A 21,426-nucleotide genomic window follows, 5' to 3' on the forward strand; every position below is an offset into this window, starting at 1 on the left:
TTAAAAGATCTCTGTATCTTGTTCTGTGACTAAAGTGATACACTAATCACGGGGAACCCAGAATGATTCAACATTTTCCCCTACTCCTCCCTTGATCTTTTGGTTTTACTTTAAGCCCTGCAAGAATGCTGGATAAATGCCTTGAAGTTTGCAGGGGTGTATTTTTTTTTAGCAAATATGATTTGCATGTCTTGCCAGGAGTTTAAGCAGCCTCTCTGGGTATTGGGGAAATATTTTTTCTTTCCTTTTGTTTTTCTGTGGGGTGGGGATAGGGGAGGGCATTGAAGTTCTACAATTCTGGAGTAGTTGGTGGGTACATAGTTAACTTGTTTTGGTTACATGTTGGACTTTAACAACTGAAGAATCCATGAGTGTCATTTAAAGAAAAGTTGCAGAACAAGCAATTGGCTTAGATATGGGGGAGGAATCCTTTGCCCATGTTTTAATGTAATTGTATAACTGGGAGCAAAAATATATTCTGCTTTTCAACTGTAGGTGCTCCAGGCTTGCTCTCTGTCACTAACACTAAATGTGCAGTTTTCCTTGTTTTTCATCAAACATCTAAGAGAAACTTGTGTACCTTTCTGTAAATTCTCTTGATTTCTCGGCAGAATCTAAAAGGGGAAGAAAAAAAGACAATGAAAACTAAACTTTTCATGTTTTTAGCCAGTGAGGAGGTAATAAACCCTGCTTATAGAAGGTGTGCTTTCATGCAAATTATACTTCTGAGCTTATTAGCTTCTAATTATATCTTAGTAAATATATTTTATTACTAGAGCAAAATGGGTTTTTAAGGAAAATAATGTGAAATTCTGAAACTTTTCTTTTGGGCAGAGAAGAGCATTAGCCCTGTCTTATCATCACATTGCCATCCTGTTGCACTGCAGCTTGTGTATAGCATGCTAAAATAAATTTTTGTGTGTGTGTGTGCAGAAACTAAGGGTCCAATTTAAGATTGGGTGATGTTAGTGGTATAATAACAAGTTCTCTGGCCTGACATAGCATAACATCACACACATATACACACACACAGAAATTAGTATATCCATGTATGTCAAATACAGGTTAAAATAGCAGGGCATTTATATAGAGTTGTAGTCTTCTAATAAAAAGTAGGCTGGATCCCCTGGGACTATATGGGGAGAAAGGAACTGCTTTTTTGCTCTATCCCTTTGCTTAAGAAATGTCCACTTTTGAGCGACTGTAGTGTGGATGGTTTTCTTGTTTTGTTGATTATTTGAGGCTTTTAACAAGTAGTTCATGAAAGAAGCTGTTGGACTCGATGTAGAGTAGAGAAAATATCTTTAGTCTGGATTTCTGCCCTGCTTAGATTTTTAAAAAGCATAAGCATGGATTGCCAATTCCACTTGATGTAAACAAAACTTTTTATACATAATATATATATATATATATATATATATAATAACTTATTGTATCAGTCCAGGTTCAGAAACTTGTGGTAGGCCAGTTCCAGATAGTTTCATTTCACCTGTAAACTGTATCACTTTTACTAATATTATAATTTTCAAATGTATAATATGTTTACAGATGTGCCCTGCATTTAGTCTGCCTTGTTCCTATTTTGATTTTTGTTGAGTCTCCTGCCTGCTTGCCAAAAGCTAGGATGCTTCAGGCCCATGTACAATTGAAAGCAGAGGCATCCTCGAGCTTTAAAGCATTGAACAAACTGGAAAATGCAACATACCACATACTGAAGTGAAAAAAAAAAAAAAAAGATTCATATCTAGATAAAGTCCTGTACCCTCAACCACTATGAAGAAAGAACTGAGTCATCAGGATAGGAGATTTTCACAAGATTTTAATGGTAGAAAAGTCTTACCCAGAAATTCATCAGAGGAAAATGCTAACATAAATGTACAAAGATACATACAAAAGAATGTTTACTGCATTTGCATCGTTCATTCATATTACTTCATTCATATTAGGGCGCCATAGAAACAAGTCCAAAATCCTCCATAAGGGGGTTGGTTAAAATATAGTTCTTTCATAAAATAGACTACCAGGCCTGGTGTGGTGGCACACCCCTGTAATCCCAGTTACTTGGGAGGCTGAGGCAGGAGGATTACAAGTTCAAGGGCAGCCTGGGTAACTTAGTGAGACCTTGTCTCAAAATAAAATTAAAAGGGCTGGGTTAGCTCAGTGGTACAACCCCTTGGATTTAGTCCCCAGTACCAGGGAGAAAAGAAAAAGGAAAAGGAAAAAAAAAATAAACTACTAGGCCATTACATACAACACACACACACACACACACACACACACACACACACACACACACATACCTCCAGGTTAAAACAAACAAACAAAACTAGCTGAGATACTGATGTTCAGGGCGATTGTGGGATAACGTATCTTATACTTTCCATGTATCTTTACCAACATCAAAAGATAGATGAAAAATTAAAGGCAACCTTTTCTTTCTTTTTAGAAGCTTTGAAGAAGGAAAAAGAGGACTATACTCGGAATGAGTGGGCTTTTAGCCCACTTTTAGTGGATTGGAACATCACAGTGCTAAGTGGAATCAAAGTGAGCATGTTTCTGCTGCTCTCTGAGTCTGGAGGCGCAGTGAATCCACTCTCGAAGGAGTCAAAGGAAACGAAACTAAAACATCATTCAAGAGTGAGGGTAAAATATAGATTTTTTTCAAGCATCAAAGATGAAGAGGGTTCAGTTATCCACAAGATGCATATTGAAAAATTACTAAAAACACAACAAAGAGAAATTCAATGGACTCTGGATGCAAGAAACTATGTTGAGCAAAGAAATCAGTAAAGTATGCTGGTACACCCAATACCTATTGATGAAAGGCATAAATAATAATTGTGACTGATACTTTTCTATTCAATGCTGAAACTAAAAATTGAGACAAGAATAAGAAAGTTATAAATGCAAGGGTTTAGTTTAATGTCCTGGTCTTTTTCAAGAGAGCAAACTTTCTTAGGACAAATAGTTAATATCTTTGTTGAAATTATAAAGGTTGTCACTTTAAGGACAGAAGGCAGAAGGAATAAAAATAACTCTGAATAAAGAAAACTTTCCCCAAATAATGTTAGGAAAGAGGAGGAAGCCAAGAAAAAGATCACAGGCAGAATTCTACAGAAAAAAGAATTCTATAGTCCACCAAAATTATACAATAGTCTTGACTTTGCATTGAAATATTTAAAGTGAAAATTGACAGAATTATAGAAGAACATTGATTAGTGTATAATTATAGTAGGTTTTATTGCACAACTTTCAGAAAATGAGAGGACACAGAACAATTTAGTAAGAATATAAAAAGTTACAACCTGAGTTTTGTCTAAGGTGTGCTCATGTGTTCCTAACCCTAAAACAAAACATTAGTATTCGAAATAAATAAAAGTTCTCAGAAAACTATAAGAAGAAGTCTAACATCAAATGGAAGAATTGGAAAATTATATGACCATGCAAGTATCAGAAGAAAACTGTATTGTTATATTAAATAATTGTGTTAGTACTCAGGGAAACAAAAATTAGAACACCAGCGAAATTCTAAAAGATAAGCAAAACCTAAGTAGTTCAACTCTATGGGAAAATACACATCCTCAGATATTGCTGGTAGGAATTTACTTTAGAAGAGATTTTGTGATATCTGGTGAACTTGAAAGTGTATATGCAGTATAACCCAGCTCTTTAACTACTAGGCCACTAGACCATTAGGAATATACTCTACAGAATACATATATCTTTAAGAACATTAACAAGCATGTTAAGTGTAGTATTATTTATACTTATGAAGCAAGGGAAAACTCAATGTCGATCAGAATGGGTTCATTAAAACTCACCTAAATGCATCAAAAGGACCAAATCTTCAAAAGACAATGCTGTTAATTTAAAAATTGGGTTGAAATAAATATTTCTAATTATGATCCCTGCTGCTCTTGGGGACATTGGCAGTTGAAAGATCCTAATAGAGGCATAACATTGTATGTACGATGTTTGATACCTTTAAAAGATCTGAAACAGGCTCTGGGTGAAGCTTGGTGAGAGAGCACATGCCTAGCACAAACAAACAAACAAAAAGAAACTCAAAAAGATTTGAAGCAACATTGCTTAGTTTGATATAGAGGACATATCTTACTGTATTATTTTTATATTTTTGAACTTTTCTGTGATGAAAATGCTTTAATGGTAGTTATAGAGTGGCATGCATAAAATGATTCCATTTTATTAAAATGTATGTATTTATTACTGATGCATAGATAAACAGTAAAGAGTATATGTCAGAATGCCGATTGACTAGGCATGGGATTATGAGGACATTTAACCTCCTAAGTTATATATTTCTTACACAGGTTCATTTGTTACACATTTAGCTTTTAAAGGTAGCCTCTACTATTTTTATAAATTAGAAAAGCAAAGAAGAAAGCCAACCCTGGATGAATTGCCTCTTATAAGTAATCTATTTTTTTTAAAAAGTGAACATTGAATAGTTTTGACTGGGACTTTCCCACTTTTTTCCTCAAGAAATATCTTAAATACATAAACACATATTCTCTTAAGAATGATCTTCAATCTAGTCTTCAAAAAGCATTTTCAAAATTCTTGTTGAAAAACTGAAGACCAAATGTATATTTACAGGGAAAGTTTAAAAGTATATATCATTTTAAAGGCACGTTTGACATCGTTTTTTCTTGCCAATTATGATTTTTTTCATAGAGATAAAAGGGAAGCCAGTTCATGCTTAGGATGCTGATAACGACTGAAACTTTCCAACATTTCTGTTGAGAATACAGCTTTTCTCCAAAAAGATAATGCTATCAGAGATTCTATTACCAATATGGTTTTATTCCAAAATTCTGACGTGATGTTTGAGGGTCAGCATAAGTTTGAATTAAAATTTAAATGTCATAGTCATCAAAATTTTCTACCATTTAGCAGTATGTGATGAAGCTTCATGAATGTTCTTTATTTAAGAGACATTGTCCTGTTCCCTGTCTTTTGTGAGAGTGTTTGAAGACTCTAGTTTTTCTATCCTATATGATTTGATATCCCATAAACATGGAGGGGAAGAAAAACTGGTCATGACCTATTAACTGATTTCTCAACTCAATGACATACAATTTATAATTTTCTAAACACTTATTCTTTATGACAATGTTTCCTTAAGGTGCTTCCAGATCTGTATTCTAAGTCCCTGAGGAATCAAAGATTTTAAAGGGTCTCAGATGAACTGTATGCAAACTGGAGGCCGAGAGTCAGTTCTGCCCTTCAGTGGTTAGTGTGGGAGGGCACAGGGGCACAGCATTGGCATCAGGTGACAGGCAGTGCAGTCCAGTTTCCAGGATGGCAGGCTGTCCCACAGCAGCAACCAGGAGAAGAAAACGTGAGCCAGGCCTTGCATCCTGAGCAGGGCTTCCCAACAGCAGTAAAGTGGAAAAGCATCTCAGGAGGAAAAAAAGGTGTTACAGTTTGGATGTGAACTGTCCCCAGAAAGTTCATGTGTGAGACAGTGCAAAAAGGTTTGAAGGAGAAATGATTTTATTATGAGAGCCTTAAGTCAATCAGTAGATTAATCCCAGGATTAATCCCGGGATTAACTGAGTGGTAAATGAAAGAGGATAGAGTGTGGCCTGAGGAGGTGGGGCACTGGGGGCATGTCTTTGGGTATACATTTTGTATCTGGTGAGTGAAGTCTTTTTACTTCCTGACCATCATGTGAGCTGCTTCCCTCTGCCATACTCTTCTGCCATGTTGTTCTGCCTCACCTCAAGCCCCAAGGAATGGAGCCAGCTGTCTATGGACTGAGACCTCTGAAACCCTGAGCCCCTAAATAAGCTTTTCCTCCTCTGCAATTGTTCCAGTCAGGTCTTTTAGTCACAGCAGCAAAAAAGCTGACTAAACAAGAGAAAAGATGCAAGCACCTGGTGGGATGGAAAGTGGCACAACTGGAGTACAGAACCGCAGCAGAGGGCAAAAGGTGGGGAGGACATTCAGGTGAGGCTGTGCAGGTTCTTGCCCTCCATGCTGAGAACAGAGAGAAGGAGATTCATGGCTGATTTTTAAGCTGGAAGAGACAGGATCAGAACTCGATTTGGGAAGAGAGAACTCTAGGAGCACTGTGTACTGAAGCAGGACTAGGAGCCGGGGAAACATTCAAACCGACACACGGTCCAATGGATTCAGGTACTGAGGTCCTTGGGAGAGGGAAGGCTGAGAATTCATAATCGAGAAGGACTTCTGAAATAAACACAATGCTTTGTGATCAACTACATGTGAAAGGCCACATCAAGGTGGATGAGAGGGTGATATCCAGCTTGGTCAACTGGGCAGCTTTCTCATTGTGAAGGTTCTTCCTATTGTCACTGTTTTGCCATTGACAACTGATTTCTCTCAGAAACAATCATTCTCTTGCCTTCATTTCCTATCTCTCCCAGTACTCTGGTATGATACACACACACCCCCTACATGTGTATACACACATGTACACACACACACACACACACACACACACACACAGGTATTGAGGATTGAATCCGGGGTACTTTAGCACTCAGCTGCGACCCTAGCCCTTTTGTTTTGTTTGGTACCAGGGATTGAACCCAGTGATGCTTAACCACTGAGTCACATCCCCAGTAGCTTTTTGTGTTTTATTTTGACAAAAGGTCTCACTGAGTTGCTTAGGACCTTACTAAGTTGCTGAGACTGGCTTTGAACTTGCGATCCTCCTGCCTCAGCTTCCAGAGTGGCTGGGATTACAGATGTGCACCACCGCACTCTGCCCTTTTTATTTTTTTTACTTTGAGACAGGGTCTTGCTAAATTGTTTACAGCCTCATTAAGTTGCTGAGGCTGACCTCGAGTTTGTGCTCCTCCTGCCTCAACCTCCAGAGTCTCTGGGATTACTCGTGGGTGCCACTGCAACAAGTTTAGTGTGATACATGTTTTTAAAATTATCTCGGTAAGAATATTTGTATGTTAACATGCTCTATTCACACGTGTGAGTCCTTCTTTTAGGGTAGAAGAAAATTACTAATTTTTCTTTATGGTTAAGAATATAGATGAGGGCATCCTTTGGATTTTTGCAAAGATAATAGACATATAATTAAATTTAAGGTTATGAGCACAATTATTTTAGAGGACTAGTTAAAATACTGTATTTAGTCAATGCTATATCTATTTTACAAGACAAAAGCAAAGACAAAATTTGCAGAGGAGCAACTTTTTGAGAATGAATCACTGTTGGAAAGTAGCCAAATTGTTTGATGTGGGCAAAATATATTTCTTCCTAAATCTGTGTACTCCAAGTATATCTTTCCGTTTCTAGACACCATTGATGTGACTTGTTTCATCAAAAAAGGAATGAGTTCTATGCTCAATTAACAGGCAAAATTAACACAAAGAATATAAAATCTAAAAGAAAAAGAGACTGTTTTCCACTAACATCTCCATTCCTTTATTACCCTACTAGCATCTGGGGTCCCCTTATGCTATCCTACAAAGAACATGAGGGGACCCCAGATGCTATTTTATGTAATAGTGTTTGTTTTTCTCTACTATCAACAATAAATATTCACCTTTGGTATAATACCAAAAGTGAGGAATAGTGATAAATGGTTAAGAATGGTCTCCACAGTCTCAGCATATTAGATTTAAGAAAAAAATATTACAGAACAAAAAATCCCTGATCTCCTGTTAACAGGTTCTGGCATCTTTACCAGCTTGCTGCAGTATTTCATGGTATTAAGGACAAGTATGCTGTCTAGGGAAATGAATAGTCAATGCACTTTAAAAAATCATTACCTCAGAGTCCCAAGGTCTTGCAAAGTTTGTAGCTTTCCATTCTTAGATATAACCTACTTCCAGCTAATGGCTGCAGACAAAGACTGCCTTCTCCCACTTCTCACATTGCACTTTTCAAATGAGTCATTCACACAACCCTCTCATCCATTAGATGGATCTCCTGGAAGGCAGGAATCATGTCTTGTTCATCCATGAACCCTAACTAAAAAGCATGAGGCTGGTGCATACAGCTCATCAAAAAATAGGTGGGGACATAAACTATGACTGCTCACTGCTTCCAAGTTGTCTAATCAAAAGCAATTATTTAGGTTTTAGGTTCATTTGCATGTGAGAACACACCAATTAACAGCATAGCTAATGCAATACCAATAACATTATTATTAAGTATTATTACATTATAATGTAGCATAGTATAACAATAGCTATATTTCTTGAGTGTTGGCCTCTGCAAGTAACATCAAGATCTCTAGAATCTTGTTATGAGCCTTTAGGGCTCATAACAAGATCACACAGTTAGCAGCGTGTGGCAGGATTCTAATGTAAGACACTAAAGCTGTAAAATTTGTGTCTTTTTTCATTAAATAGCACTTTCTTTGAAAACAGTTAAATACCTATATAGTTTTAGATGTGTAGTTTTTTTAGATTATTTCAGGATGTGTAATGAGAGTGAGCTTGAAGGAAAAGGGAGAAACACTATAGTCTAGGTAAGAGAAAATAAGAATGTGTTACAGAGGTCAGTATTCCTAAGTTGTGAGAAATTTCTTAATTTAAAAACAAGGGTGTACCATCACAGGAAGAGGAAAAGAGCATGAGATAGCACTTTAGGCTTATTCTCTCTGTACCTTTAAAATTATCACTCCCTCCAGATCACCTGTCAGAAGCTATACATGTACATGTTTGTCCCTGCTGACCAAAGTGAATTGTGCAAGATTTTGGAATCAACAGAAACTTTGACATCAGACTGATTTATTTGGGAATCCCAACAGCTGAAGGAAGAAAAGCTGCAACTAGTAAGGTGTTAAACACAATCTGTGTGAGGTCTCAGGAACAACAACAACATGAGGTTAACACTCAAAAAGCAAATAATCTTGACTTCAGACTGCTTAACAACTGACACTTGAAATGTGCCTGCAGGCAGCAAAGGGACTCCAGAATGGACAGTTAAAGTTACTTATTTCTAGGTAAAAGAAGTGTGCTCCCTTTTGGTCTAAATCCTTCCTTGGTAGTGAGAGTTGCTGCTGAGAAGCCAACAGTTCTGCTGCACTGCTTCCTAGTGCAGGAAGGGAAATCATTGTCCTCCAAGTCAGGGGTGCCAGTCCCTTTGTGGTCACTGTGAAATGCCTGACATCGGGAGACCCAAACGATGGGGGGTCTTGACCTTCTTGTGTGCAGTATGGAGACAATCCAGCTGGGCTGTGTGAAGTTTGATGACTGAGTTTCAGGTCTCTTCTCACTCTTTTGCCCTCTCATCGATTTGTCTTTCAGCATCAGTAGGCACTGGTTGGCAGTCATCTCTCATGTAATTCATTCAGGCTTACTTTGTGCAATCTTTAATGGAAGGAAAATAGTTGCTTCCTCTCCAGGTAAAAAACAGAATTCGGAAACCATTCTTGTCTTATAGATTGTTTGTACAAAGGGAAACCATAAACCAAGATGATAAAAACTTAGGCATTATGATTTTCATATGACTTCTTATATTTGGAGAAAAGGCACTCGGTAGAATACCTGGCCCTCAAATAGTCCTATGGGACTCTCACCTGCGTGAACCTCCCATGTCTTGCTGACCTTTAAGCTGATTGGTTCCTGCCTAGCCCCCACTCTACATAAAAACTGTACGATTTCCTCAATAAACGAGTTCCCGTTGTGAAAAAAAAAAAAAATCTATCTATCTATCTATCTATCTATCTATCTATCTATCTATCTATCTATCTGGCCCTTAAGCTACTACCTTGTTTAATCATTTCAATGATTTCATTTAATTTCTAACTGCTTACATTATTAATCATTTAATTTTCAGAAAATAAAAACTAACATTTAAAAATGAAAATATAAAGCCTTATTACCACCTAGGGTGAAGCAAGCAGCATTAAGTTAAGGCAGAGCCTTGTGAGCCAAATGGTTAATAGGCAGCTCAAAGAGGAGGCTGGGTAATGGAATTGGACAGCTCAATGGATGGTTTTTATGGGGAAACTTAAAAGCCAATTTGAGGCTATTAGTGTTCAGATAAATATAGTGTCACTACGAAGCTATTTAGTACTTCTCCCCTAACAGCTGCATGTAGGCTGGAGGAGGCAGAGGTTTCTAGAACAATGGTGGTGCCTCTCTGCCGCCTTTAGGTGGCAGGACCACCAATGGTTTTCAGAGAAAGACCTAGGAAAATTCAAGTAAGCTGCAAAGAACACATCTTGTTCTTGGAAGTGTTGATGTTTTGTGAACACACTAAATGAGATAAGTAAAGCTCTATTTTTTAATATAAATTTTATTATAAAAACAGTAAGTAATAGTAAGAATATTAAGAAAGGGAAACCTGGTCACCTGCCTGCTTCCATGCGTGGATCACCTATTTACTGGACACCTGTTAAGGGTTGGGCACTTGTTCCATGCTAGGAATACTAATAGAGAAAAGTGCTTGTTTTTAAAGAACTATTGAAAAATAAAAACCAAACGTGCCACTGCACAGTTTTCCTGGCAATAATAACAATGGCAACTAAACATATTGGTGTTCCAAATGCTTTGTATATGTTAATTCTTTTTCTTCATAACAGTCCTACAAAATAGGTGCTTTTAAATGGAAATTGTGGCACAGGAGGGTCTTCTTGAATAAAAGCTTGAAATCTTCTATCGATTATCTTTGTGTTCTCAACTCCCATTGATCGTGAAATTCACTGAGATATGACTTCATCCTCCAAAGCGCTCCAGAATTCCTCTTCCCAAGATGATCAGTGCCCTTCTCTTTGCAAAATCCAACTGCATATTGCAGATTTGTCTTTGTTTCTGCAGAGCTTAGTGCTGTGGTCCACACCTTTCTTCTTGCACATTTATCCCTTTGCTTCTATGATACCACTTTTCCCGAGCTCTTCTCTCATCTCTTTCATTTCTTCCCTGACCAATAATTGTGCTTTTTTTTAAAAGAAAAATATGAAGATGACCATAAAACCATTATTATTAACAGTTGGATTCTGAGACATTAATGTGAGTTAGAAGGGTGAGGAGGTAGAGTTGGGTATTTTTCCAAGCATGGAAAGCAGTGCAGATGTGGAAACAGACTGAGTAGACAGTCTTGAATGTTTGGGGCCTGCACAGTTTGGTGTGGTGTGCTGGGCTCTGCTGTTTGGGGAAGGAGATGGGGTGAATGGCCATTCAGGCCACAGTGGTTGGAACCTTGTCTTATAAGTTAACAGTTGAGAGGTGAGCTCAGTTTTAAGAAAGGGAAGGAATATGATGAAATGCTCATGTAGGGGTCGTGGAGGATAAGCAGTCTGGGGAGGAGGGGAGTTGGGCAAACCAGAAGTAGAGAGACTAGTTAGGCAAATGTAGGAATCTAGGCAAGACTTGAAGCTGGCTTGGCTCAGATGGTCAGTTCAGATGGGGGAGGAAAGTGAGGATATAATGTGCTGTGATAGTTTGGATATGGAATGTCCTCCAAAAGCTCATGTGTTGCAAGCATGGTCCCCAATGCAGCAAGGTTCAGAGCTGAGGCTATTGGGTAATGATTATATTATGAGGGCTTTGACATCAGTAGTGGATTAATCCATTTGATGGACTTGATGAATTAATCCACTAATAGCTGGACAGACTTTTGGAAGGTAGGACCAAATTGGAGGAAGTAGGTCACTGGGGGTGTGCCCTGGAAGTGCTTGTCTTCTCTCCACTTCCTTCTCCTCTCTTATTCTCTCTCTGCTTCTCAGCTGCCATGAACTTAGAAACTTCCTTCACTGGACGCTTCTGCCATGATGTGCTGCCTCACCTCAGGCCCAGAGCAATGGAGTCAGTCTACTATGGACTGAGACCTCTGAAACTGTGAGCCAAAATAAAATTTTCCTCTGCTAAATTGTTCTTGCAAGTATTTGGATCACAGGGATGAAAAGTTGACTAACATGAAGAGACATAAAGGAGCTAGAATAAGGATTTGGGATGGGGGATGAAAGAAAGGAGTCTAGCACTAACAGAAGCATTCACCAAGATCAGAAATAAAGGAGGAAAACCAGGGTAGAGTGAGGACTAACTACTCTTCCCTATTTGTAGCTCTCCTACCTGATTTACTTTGATTTCTTTCAGAATTGAAGGCTCTGAGCCCTTGGTAACTTTGTATACCTACATCATTTTTATTTTACTGTTTAAGAAGAAAAAGAAGACAAAAACAATTCTCATCCACAGCTACATTACTGGTCTTCTGTAATTATAACACAAGAGTTTGCTGGAGTCCCCCTCTTCATAGAAATGTCAAGGGATATGATGTTTTGAACACAGTAATGAAGCTTTCCTCAGAGAATTAATCAAACATCTCCTGCGAATGGAAGATTTGTCCTCGTAGTATACGAAGTAAATTCAGTACCTATTACTATCTAGAGGTACTGACATTTTAAAGAACTTCAAAATATTTATTCTGGATGAATGTCAGTGAAAATAAGCAGGTTTGATTTGTTGGAAGGACAGGGATATCCCCTGGAGAGTGGGTGCAAATCTCTACCTCTCAACCCTGTTGTGTGGAATGCATAGTATCGCTCCATGTACTGAGATGGAGACCAGGCACACAGGTGTAAAGCCAGCACATTGGCCATTTCTAATTTTACCTCATATTTATAGGGTGTTTTTGCAGTACTGGGGCTGTGAGGACTGTGACTTTGGTGTTTTGGTTTTTAAGTTAACTTTTTTTTTTTTTTGAAACTTTCCCTGGTAGTGTGGTCCTAACCCCTCTCAATAATTGTGATTCTTAAAAAGATAAATTAAAAAAATACCCAAAACCCCCCAAACAGAATGAGCTCCTTGCTGGCATTTTGACCCACAGATCTCTAGCTTTTTGGTTGCTTCCTGGGACTGTGAAACTGATTGCTTTTGAAACACCCTCAGGGAAATTTAAGGTAAAATCTATTTTCTGTTTCAGGCTAGAAGGTGTAAGAAGGAAGTTCTTTTTATTTTTTTTTTCCACAATATCTATATTCTTGTTTTTTAAAAACAGTATTCACTAGTGAAGAGCTATGCCCCTTTTATTTCTTTTCACAGGGACTTCTGATCTGTGCTGGGATGTCACTCAACCCAAATGGTGCACTTATCTTTACAAGAGAGAGACTTTCACAGTCTAAGGGGACATGAAACAATGCTCATCAATTTACAAGCTACCAATTTGAATGACCCTATCTCATAAATTTCTGGTGTGTTGGACAACTGGCTTCCTGGAACCCAAGGCTAAGTTGCATGACCTCTGAACGCCCCATCCATCATATGTGGGACCTGGCCTTATAATTTGCTATATTGCATCTGTTTGTCTATCTCCTTGTTCAAATCCTCTACAACTGAGCTAATCTTATTCACCACGGTACCTGTTTTAGTCAGTTCTTTTGTTGCTGTGACTAAATGATCTGACCAGCACAATTATAGAGGAGGAGGAGTTTATTTGAGGGCTCACGGTTTCAGAGGTCTTCGTCCATAGAAGGCTGGCTCCATTCCTTGGGGCTCAAGGTAAGGCAGAACATCATGGCGGAAGAGCATGGCAGAGGGAAGCAGCTCACATCATCAGGAACCAGAGTCTCCACTCTCCAGATACAAAATATATACCCCAAAGCCATGCTCCAATTCCAATCTCCTCTGGCCACACCCTACCACTTCGATTACCACTATGAATCCCTATCAGAGGACTAAATCACTGATTGGGTTAAAACTCTGACAAATCAATCATTTCTCCTCTGAGCCTTTTTGCGTTGTCTCACACATGAGCTTTTGGGGGATACCTCACATCCAAAATCATAACAGTAGTACCCTTAGTGACTTGGGGTGTGCCTACCATACTACTTAGTTGGGGCCTAGCCAATATGTGGAGTGAAGGTTGGAGAAATCCTGCTACCCTAGCACAGCATCTTGGACAATTGAAATATTCAACGAGTATTTTAAATTAATAAATGACTGAATGTAGAGGATCTCTTGATATCCATGGGGGATTGGTTCTAGGACTTCCTTGGATACAAAAATTTGCAGATGCTCAAGTCCTCATATAAAATGGACTAGTGTTTGCACATGACCTAAGCACACCTTTCTATAGGCTACTTAATACCTAATACAACACTTAATACCTAATACAATGTTAACTCTATGTAAATAGTTGCTATACTGTATTGTTCAGTGATTGATGACAAGAAAAACTAATCTGTGCATGTTCAGTACAGATGCCATCTTTCTTCAATATTTTTAATCTGTGGATAGTTGACTCTACAGAGTCAGAACCCACGGTTATGGAGGGCTGAGTTTACACATATTGCTTCAGTTACACAAGTCATGTTTCTTAGAGAAAAGATGAAGCGATGCTTTATTTCTCCAGAAATTTGAAGGGAAAATTTTGTCCATAATTTTAAGTCCTTCACATTGTTACAAGTGACCTAAAGAAAGGAGGCATTTTTAGTTTTAGCTAAATCTCATAATTCCAACATAGATTATTATTGTGTTTATTTGTAGCATGATGTAGTTCCCCAGTTGTATTCAAGTGGTGTTACCTCTGTACCTTACTGTGCAATCTTCTATCTCTGTTGGTCATTGTCAAGGTTCTCTGTATAATTCTAAGTAAGACTTAGGTCACTTACAAAAGCAGTATATATAAGATTTATAGACAAAGAATAAAGGAAGATGAGAAGATTTGAACATTTGGTTCAGTGGCACAGAACAAAGACCTGCTTCTCAGGGAAAATACTAAGACCTGTTTCTCACGGAAGGTAGAATCTATCTGTCAAGAGAAAGGAAGAATGACAGAGAGTAGTTAGAGAACTACTTCGGATTTTATAAGGATACAAGCTAACATGTTTTCATGGCTCTACAGTGACCTTTGTGTGTCACCAGTAACAGAAAATACTGATTCCAAAAACTTTTTATTTTTTTCATTTTAATATCATAAATGGAGATGCTGCTAACTGTTTAAAAATGGACATTATGAGCACATGTTTTCAACAATAGGTCACAGATGCATAGTGCATTGTTTGGACTTACTAAATAAGTAATCATAGCTCAGTAAGTCCCCTGTAGCATTTCGTAGACTCTGGCCATTCTTGCATCACTGCTGCATACAGGCCAAGATTCTGAAGCAGCTTTCAGACAAGCTGCAGCTTTTGGCTTATCATTTTGTTTTATATATTTTATGATTTCAAAAATAGGATTCATCAGACCCCTGTTGCTGGCAAATAATTAGAACTTTCTAATGCTACCAATAATATTTTTAAGAGAAGATCTTTTAAACATATTCAACCTTTCATGCATTTTATTCATTTGGTTTTTATTATTAATTTTTCAGTAGTTTTAAAGATTCTTAAATTGCTTATAGATTCTGAAGTCTAGTGTCTTAAACTGGCTTCTCAGATGTATGTGATTTTTATCACTAAAATGAAATTTATCCATGACCAAGTTCTTGAGGTTTCTATCAATGTTTAATGATCTGCTTCCAGGGTTTTAGTGAGAATAAATCAGCACTATTTATCCTTTGATGTCTACAAGATACATGGCCAGATTTCACTCTCCTGTTTGGAAGAGATGAGAATCAGGCAGATAGTGTTACTATGAAAAAGACAAAGCAAACACAAGATAGTATTTAACCTGAAGAACCTGACAAGAGAGGGAGGCAGTTCAATCCTTCAGAAAGGCAGCCACTCCTCCTGGGCGGCTTGCTAAATGATGTGGAAAAAGCAATGCTGCTCCATGTCCAACCAAAGGAACAGACTACATAAATAAGCTCCTAATGATCCTGGCGGAATTATAATTGCTAAAAAGTGAACTAGAATAGCTCATTTACAAGTTATCCCAAGATCTGTAACATTTTAATTACTCTAGGATAATATTCAGGTTCTATATTCATGTGAAAGTATATATAGCTTGTTTCATCTTGTGAGGCTTTCTGTTAGGATGTCTAATAACATCTTTTGAGTGTTACACTGTAGAATCAGAAGGCAGCTGTTTTTGTTAAATAAACATAGGGCCTGTATAATAAGAGGTGGGTTGCAGAGGTTAATGGCACTGATGGTGTAAACTGGCTACATACTTAGCAGCTGTTTGACCTGGGACTAGCTACCTGACCACTCACAGATGATGAAACCAAGGCATAACCCAACTTGCTCATAATATATGTGTGTGCTTGGGCATGTTGGTTAAAATGAAATAACTCAAGTAAATGGCCATGTGGGTGCTCATGATAGCTATGATTACATGAAATATATGTTGTCTAGGTGGCCCTGAAAAATAGACATGAGTTCATTTTATACTGTGAATGGCACAGTCCTATTCAGTATCTTAACCTTGAACAAGCCCAGCTGACCACATGCCCACAGATATATACTCCAAGGATTTGAGAGCTCATGTCTGGGTGAACTAACTGCCCCTGTGTCCTGGCTCAGCTCCCTGTGCTCACTTTCCTGTGGGCAAGAAGGTCATTGTTCAGGGTAAATTATACAAAATGGCTAGCTGTTCTCATAATGAACTCTGGCGTCTTTGCCTTTTCTGGTAATGGTGGTGAAGCGTTTTCTTGTGACTAGCAGGGGAGATTCAAGTGGCTGCTTGCCAGGCCTGCTTGTGTGTGCGGTGGAACAAAGTTCCTGATGCCTCTCCTGGGGTGAGCAGAGCATTTTATTAATAGTGTCAGGAAAACCAGGGGAGTCCCACCAAGCAGCACAGCAGCAAGGTTCCCTGTGGAGGCTGAATCAAAGGGACTGTCATCGTGAATGACCCTTTTCTAGCATTATATATATATATATATTTTTTTTTTTTTTTTTTAAAGTTATCGATGGACCTTTATTTTACTTATTTATTTATATGCAGTGCCAAGAATCAAACCCAGTGCCTCACACATGCTAGGCAAGCGCTCTACCACTGAGCCACACCCCCAACCCTCTAGCACTTTCTGATCCTTGATCTTTTGCTTTGATTATACTTGGTATGCCCCTTCCCCCACCCCTCATGAAATCATTCCTCCTTACTGGCTGCTCTGCTGGGCTCTGAATCCATGTCCAGAATTAAATAGAGAGGGCTAGGAATTAGGACTTTGAGGGGCCACATGTTCTCCAGAGGTGAAACCTGGAGAAATCTCTCTTCTCTGGACACTTCTGCTCACATTCAGAAGACTTCCCCATTTTCACCAGTGTTTTCTCTCATGTAAAAATGAACGAATACTGTGATTTTGCACCTCCTCTCCTCAAATCATTAAAATTAAAAAAAAAAAAAAGAAATGATTCTATCAGAAAGAGGTCTAAATTTAACTGAAAGGATTTACAAAATGAGGGAATGATACCTTGCTAATTTGGTTTTAGTTATATTTAAAGGAAGCAACATTTATAGCCAGTTTATTTAAATGGTCTGAAAATAGACTCATATTTGACAACTGCAATGATGTAGTTTTTTATTATGTAATGATGGATAATTACCATTGCAATAAAATCGTGTGTTCTCGGTGTCTCCCAATCCTAGTCGATCAATGTGGAATTCAAATATTTCCATTAAATAACTTGCTTTCTCTTTGCCATAAACTTTATAATCATATTTAGTACAATTATTCTGAATAAATGTTGTTTCCTTTCTAAAAAAAAAGAAATATCCTCAAATAACTTTTTATTATTCTGCTTCACATACTTCATTTAATATAAATGTCTATGAAATTCTAGAGCATCGTAACTTAACTCCCATCACCCTCTCTCCTCTTCCTTGTAGCTCCCATGTCCCCTCCTGATTTCAACTACCACCACTGGAAACGTGAATTAGAATTCTCACACCACAGCTTGTGCGGTTCTGTATTAACACTGCCTTTTGCCAGGCCCACCGATGCTTCCTACAGGAAGCTCAACCTCAGTATGTTTAAAAGGAACTTATCTTCTTCCAACTTCCTTTCCCTTCATGGGGGAATACACGAGCCTTCCATGTATAAACATTTTGGACATGCATTTAAAAAAATTCCTCTCCTTTCTCCTTCCTACTTGAGGTCCTGGTCCTGTCAGATTTTTCTTAACAGTGGATCATTTCCTGTGCAGTCTCAACTCCTTACCTTAAGCTTTCAATTCCTTATTTGGTTCCATTTTTGGTTCACTTACATTACTATGCAAGTGGTAACCTTCAAACCCTGCTCTGATTATTTCACCCTCTTGTATCAAATAAATTTAGGCCTCCTTATTCATTCAAGCCACCCACAAAGTCAGTCCTGTTTTCCATCCTGTACTGCCAAGGCGTCTTATTTTCTTTTGTTTAACTCATTTTTAAAGTGATTTCAAACAGATCATGTTGTATGGTCTTCCCCAAAATTCTGTAAGCATGAGATGATTTATTCATGCTTCAAATGAGGAAAAAAAGATGGAGAAGGAAGGTGGACTGGTCAAAAAGAAACCTCAGTTGGTCAAAAATTACTGCCTAGCCAGGGCACAGTGGAGTACACTTGTAATCCCAGTGACTTGGGAGGCTGAGGCAGGAGGATGGCAAATTCAAAGCCAGCTTCAGTGATTTAGCAAGGCACTAAGCAATTCGGTGAGACCCTGTCTCTTAAAAAAAAAAAAAAAAAAAAAAAAAAAAAAAAAAAAAGGAGGGGCTTGGGGATGTGGCTCAGTGGTTGAGTGACCCTGGGTTCAATCCCCAGCATAAAATTTTAAAAAATCATTGCCTGAAAGATAGCAAAAATGATCCATAACCCAGGACTCCTAATGCCCAAGCCAAGCAGCTGGACACTGAACCTTTCTTTGAAAAGGCAGCCTGTCCAAATGGGACTGCTCACTGCTCCCAGCAGCCTTTCTTTCGCTCATGCAATCTCAGAATAATTGGCCTTATTCTCTATTCATCTAAGTCCTTTTCATCTTTTAAAGGTTCCATCCGTTCCTCTCCTGACTCATAGTGACTCATAGAGTGACTGCTTTTAATCACTCTCTGCCATCTTAGTCCCTTTCATTGTTTCAAATTCTGATTGAAATAAATTATTCTCATTTAACCTTTTATATACTTATTTTTCCCTCTCAAATAGCTTTTCAGTCTTATGAGATCCTGACCTACATCCTAAGTGTGTCTATGTTTCCTACTTATCCTACTTATTATACTTAATAGGTGGACAACAAAAATTTGCGGCAAAGGGATGCGATCTCAGAATAGATTTTTCTAAATGGTGAGACATTGCCCATAGACGGTTTAATTTATTTTGGTTCTAAAGAATGTAGTATCTATATCATTATATCTAGTATCCTTCCCATATGGAGAAACTGGATAATTTCTCTTAGTCTCCCCTTCTGTGCCTTCATGGGGCAGAAACTCCCAAATGTCCTTTGGTATTCACTGAGTCCTTGGCACTATCAACACTATTAGTCTATTAATGGCTGTAATGCATTAGTATTCTGAGCATTTAGAAATTTGTTTTTCCATTTCTTGATTTTTAATATTTTCTACCTTAGGCAGACTAAATACCGACTGAAAGTTTGTTTGATCAAGTTGTGGTTTTAATTGAATCTGCCCATTTCTTAAAATGACGGGCCTGGCATTCCTTCATCGGAGCTAACATTAATGCAAATCATTGCATTCAAGAGGAAAAAGATGGTGAGTAGGTCTTTCGGCTTTGCACAAATGAATTAAAAAAATGCTTTACCCACACATCATCCCATGATGTATTTTTCTAACACTAGAAACGTTTTCTTCTCTAAGCTACTCCTGCTGTTGAGAGAGCTTTTCTGATGTCAGTAAGCTTCTGAATGGCACTGAACTGAGGTACGTTTACCACAGGGCTCACCATGTCGCCTTTTACATGTTCCTGGCTTCTATCAGGCATGGTCATTGTTCCAGGGTGGTCAAGGAAGACAGCCACTTTAGGAAAAACCCCCGTGGCCTTCACACAAAGGCAGAGAAAGAATTTAGCTTGAATGTGTCTTAATTAACTTCCAAAGACTGACAGCAAAGATTAGTGAAATATTTTTGGTGCTGCCTTAAGGAACTAATATTGTGGTATTAAGCTGTGAACTTACTGAAATACTGAGGACTGAAGACATGGAAGCGGAATGTTTAGAATATCAGCATAGAAAGCACTCTGCAGGTCAGGCATGCTGCTGATGGGTGACATGCTGTTCTCCAAACACAATGAAAAATTCCTCTCGTTTCTTAAAGTCCTAACAGGTTTTATCAAGACACATCTCTGTACTTCGAGAGTCCCTGTTTTACTTGCCCACAGTTAACTTGGCACAGGTTTGGTGACCAGCCTGTGACCCTACTGAAAGGTGGTATAACCTTTGTGATGTGCAGACCTAGTGGAAGGAAGTTGGGACACTGGTTGTGTCCTCTGGAGGGATCCTGGGTTCTGGTGGAGATTTTCAGACATGTGTACCTAAAAGGAGCCACTAGCATTCCATGGCTTGGTCCTCGGCTCTGCAGGCAAAGAAATGTCACTTTATGATTTTACGAACTTTGCAGAGTCAAACTTTTTAAAATTCAGATTGCTCTATGATACAAAGTTACAAGGGATTTATTTCTTTAGTTAGGGAACAGTTTGTGTGTTTCTCATAAGTTTTACCTATTACCATGGAAGCACAGAGATCACGGCAAAGGCGTAGAAAAGGCAAGAGGGACTCTTCATTCAGGCTGGGTAACAGCTTGAGTGTTCTCTCTACTCCAATTGCATAATTTTCTGCAACTGGAAAATCAGCCCACTCTCGGAAACATCTTCCTCTTGACAAATGTTGACCTATAGTTGGACTTCTATTTTATTTTTTTTTAGATTCTAGGCTAATTTGGACCCTTTGGTTATGCCTTTAAGTATTATGTATGTTTTAACCCCCTTGAATACATCCAGGATTCATTATAGCCCAGTGGTGAAACACTTAGAATCCAAGTTTAATAGACTTGTATTAAGGACCTATATCCAACATTTTACAGCAATTTAAGCAATTTTCTGATACTTTATAGCTAGCAATGTTCTTTTACACTTATAAACTTTGTACATTATAGGTAGAAACAGCACCAGAAAATATCAAAAATTGAAAACAATATAGGTACAAATTAGTATAACCGTTTTAAATTTATGGAAACTGAAACAATAAAACGAAGTTAATAAGACATGAAGTTTCTCAACAAAGCAAATTCCTTTATCATAAACTCTGGGTATAACTTACCTAGTATTTAAAAGTTAGTGACATATTTACATGTGAAGAAAAAATAATCTCCCCATAGGCTAGTTAAAAGCTTTTAGTAAGCAAGAGGAATATGACAATGACCCAGTTGTCACATGCTAGATGTTTCAGGTTTAGGAACATCTCATAACACTCTGACACGGAAAGGTGTTTGATCCTTAGATTCTTTTTTCCCCCAGTACTGGGATTGAGCCCAGGTCTCACACCTGCTGGGCAAGAGCTCTGCCACTGAGCTGCACCCCAGTCTGAACCTTGGACTCTTCTCAGTTTCTTCTTTGCAGAGATTGTCACACTCTCAATGAGGACAGGCTTCTCTCCTATTT

At 38.2% G+C, this 21,426-nt stretch overlaps 1 protein-coding gene across 1 annotated transcript in view; it reads right to left on the reverse strand.

The window, feature by feature from the left end:
* The window catches only part of FREM2 (FRAS1 related extracellular matrix 2), a 168,897-nt gene that overhangs the window by 45,652 nt on the left and 101,819 nt on the right, over positions 1-21,426 (reverse strand). The gene's annotated exons all lie outside the window — the stretch shown is intronic.

Source organism: Sciurus vulgaris (assembly GCF_902686455.1).
Source record: "Sciurus vulgaris genome assembly, chromosome: 4".
Taxonomy (NCBI): domain Eukaryota; kingdom Metazoa; phylum Chordata; class Mammalia; order Rodentia; family Sciuridae; genus Sciurus; species Sciurus vulgaris.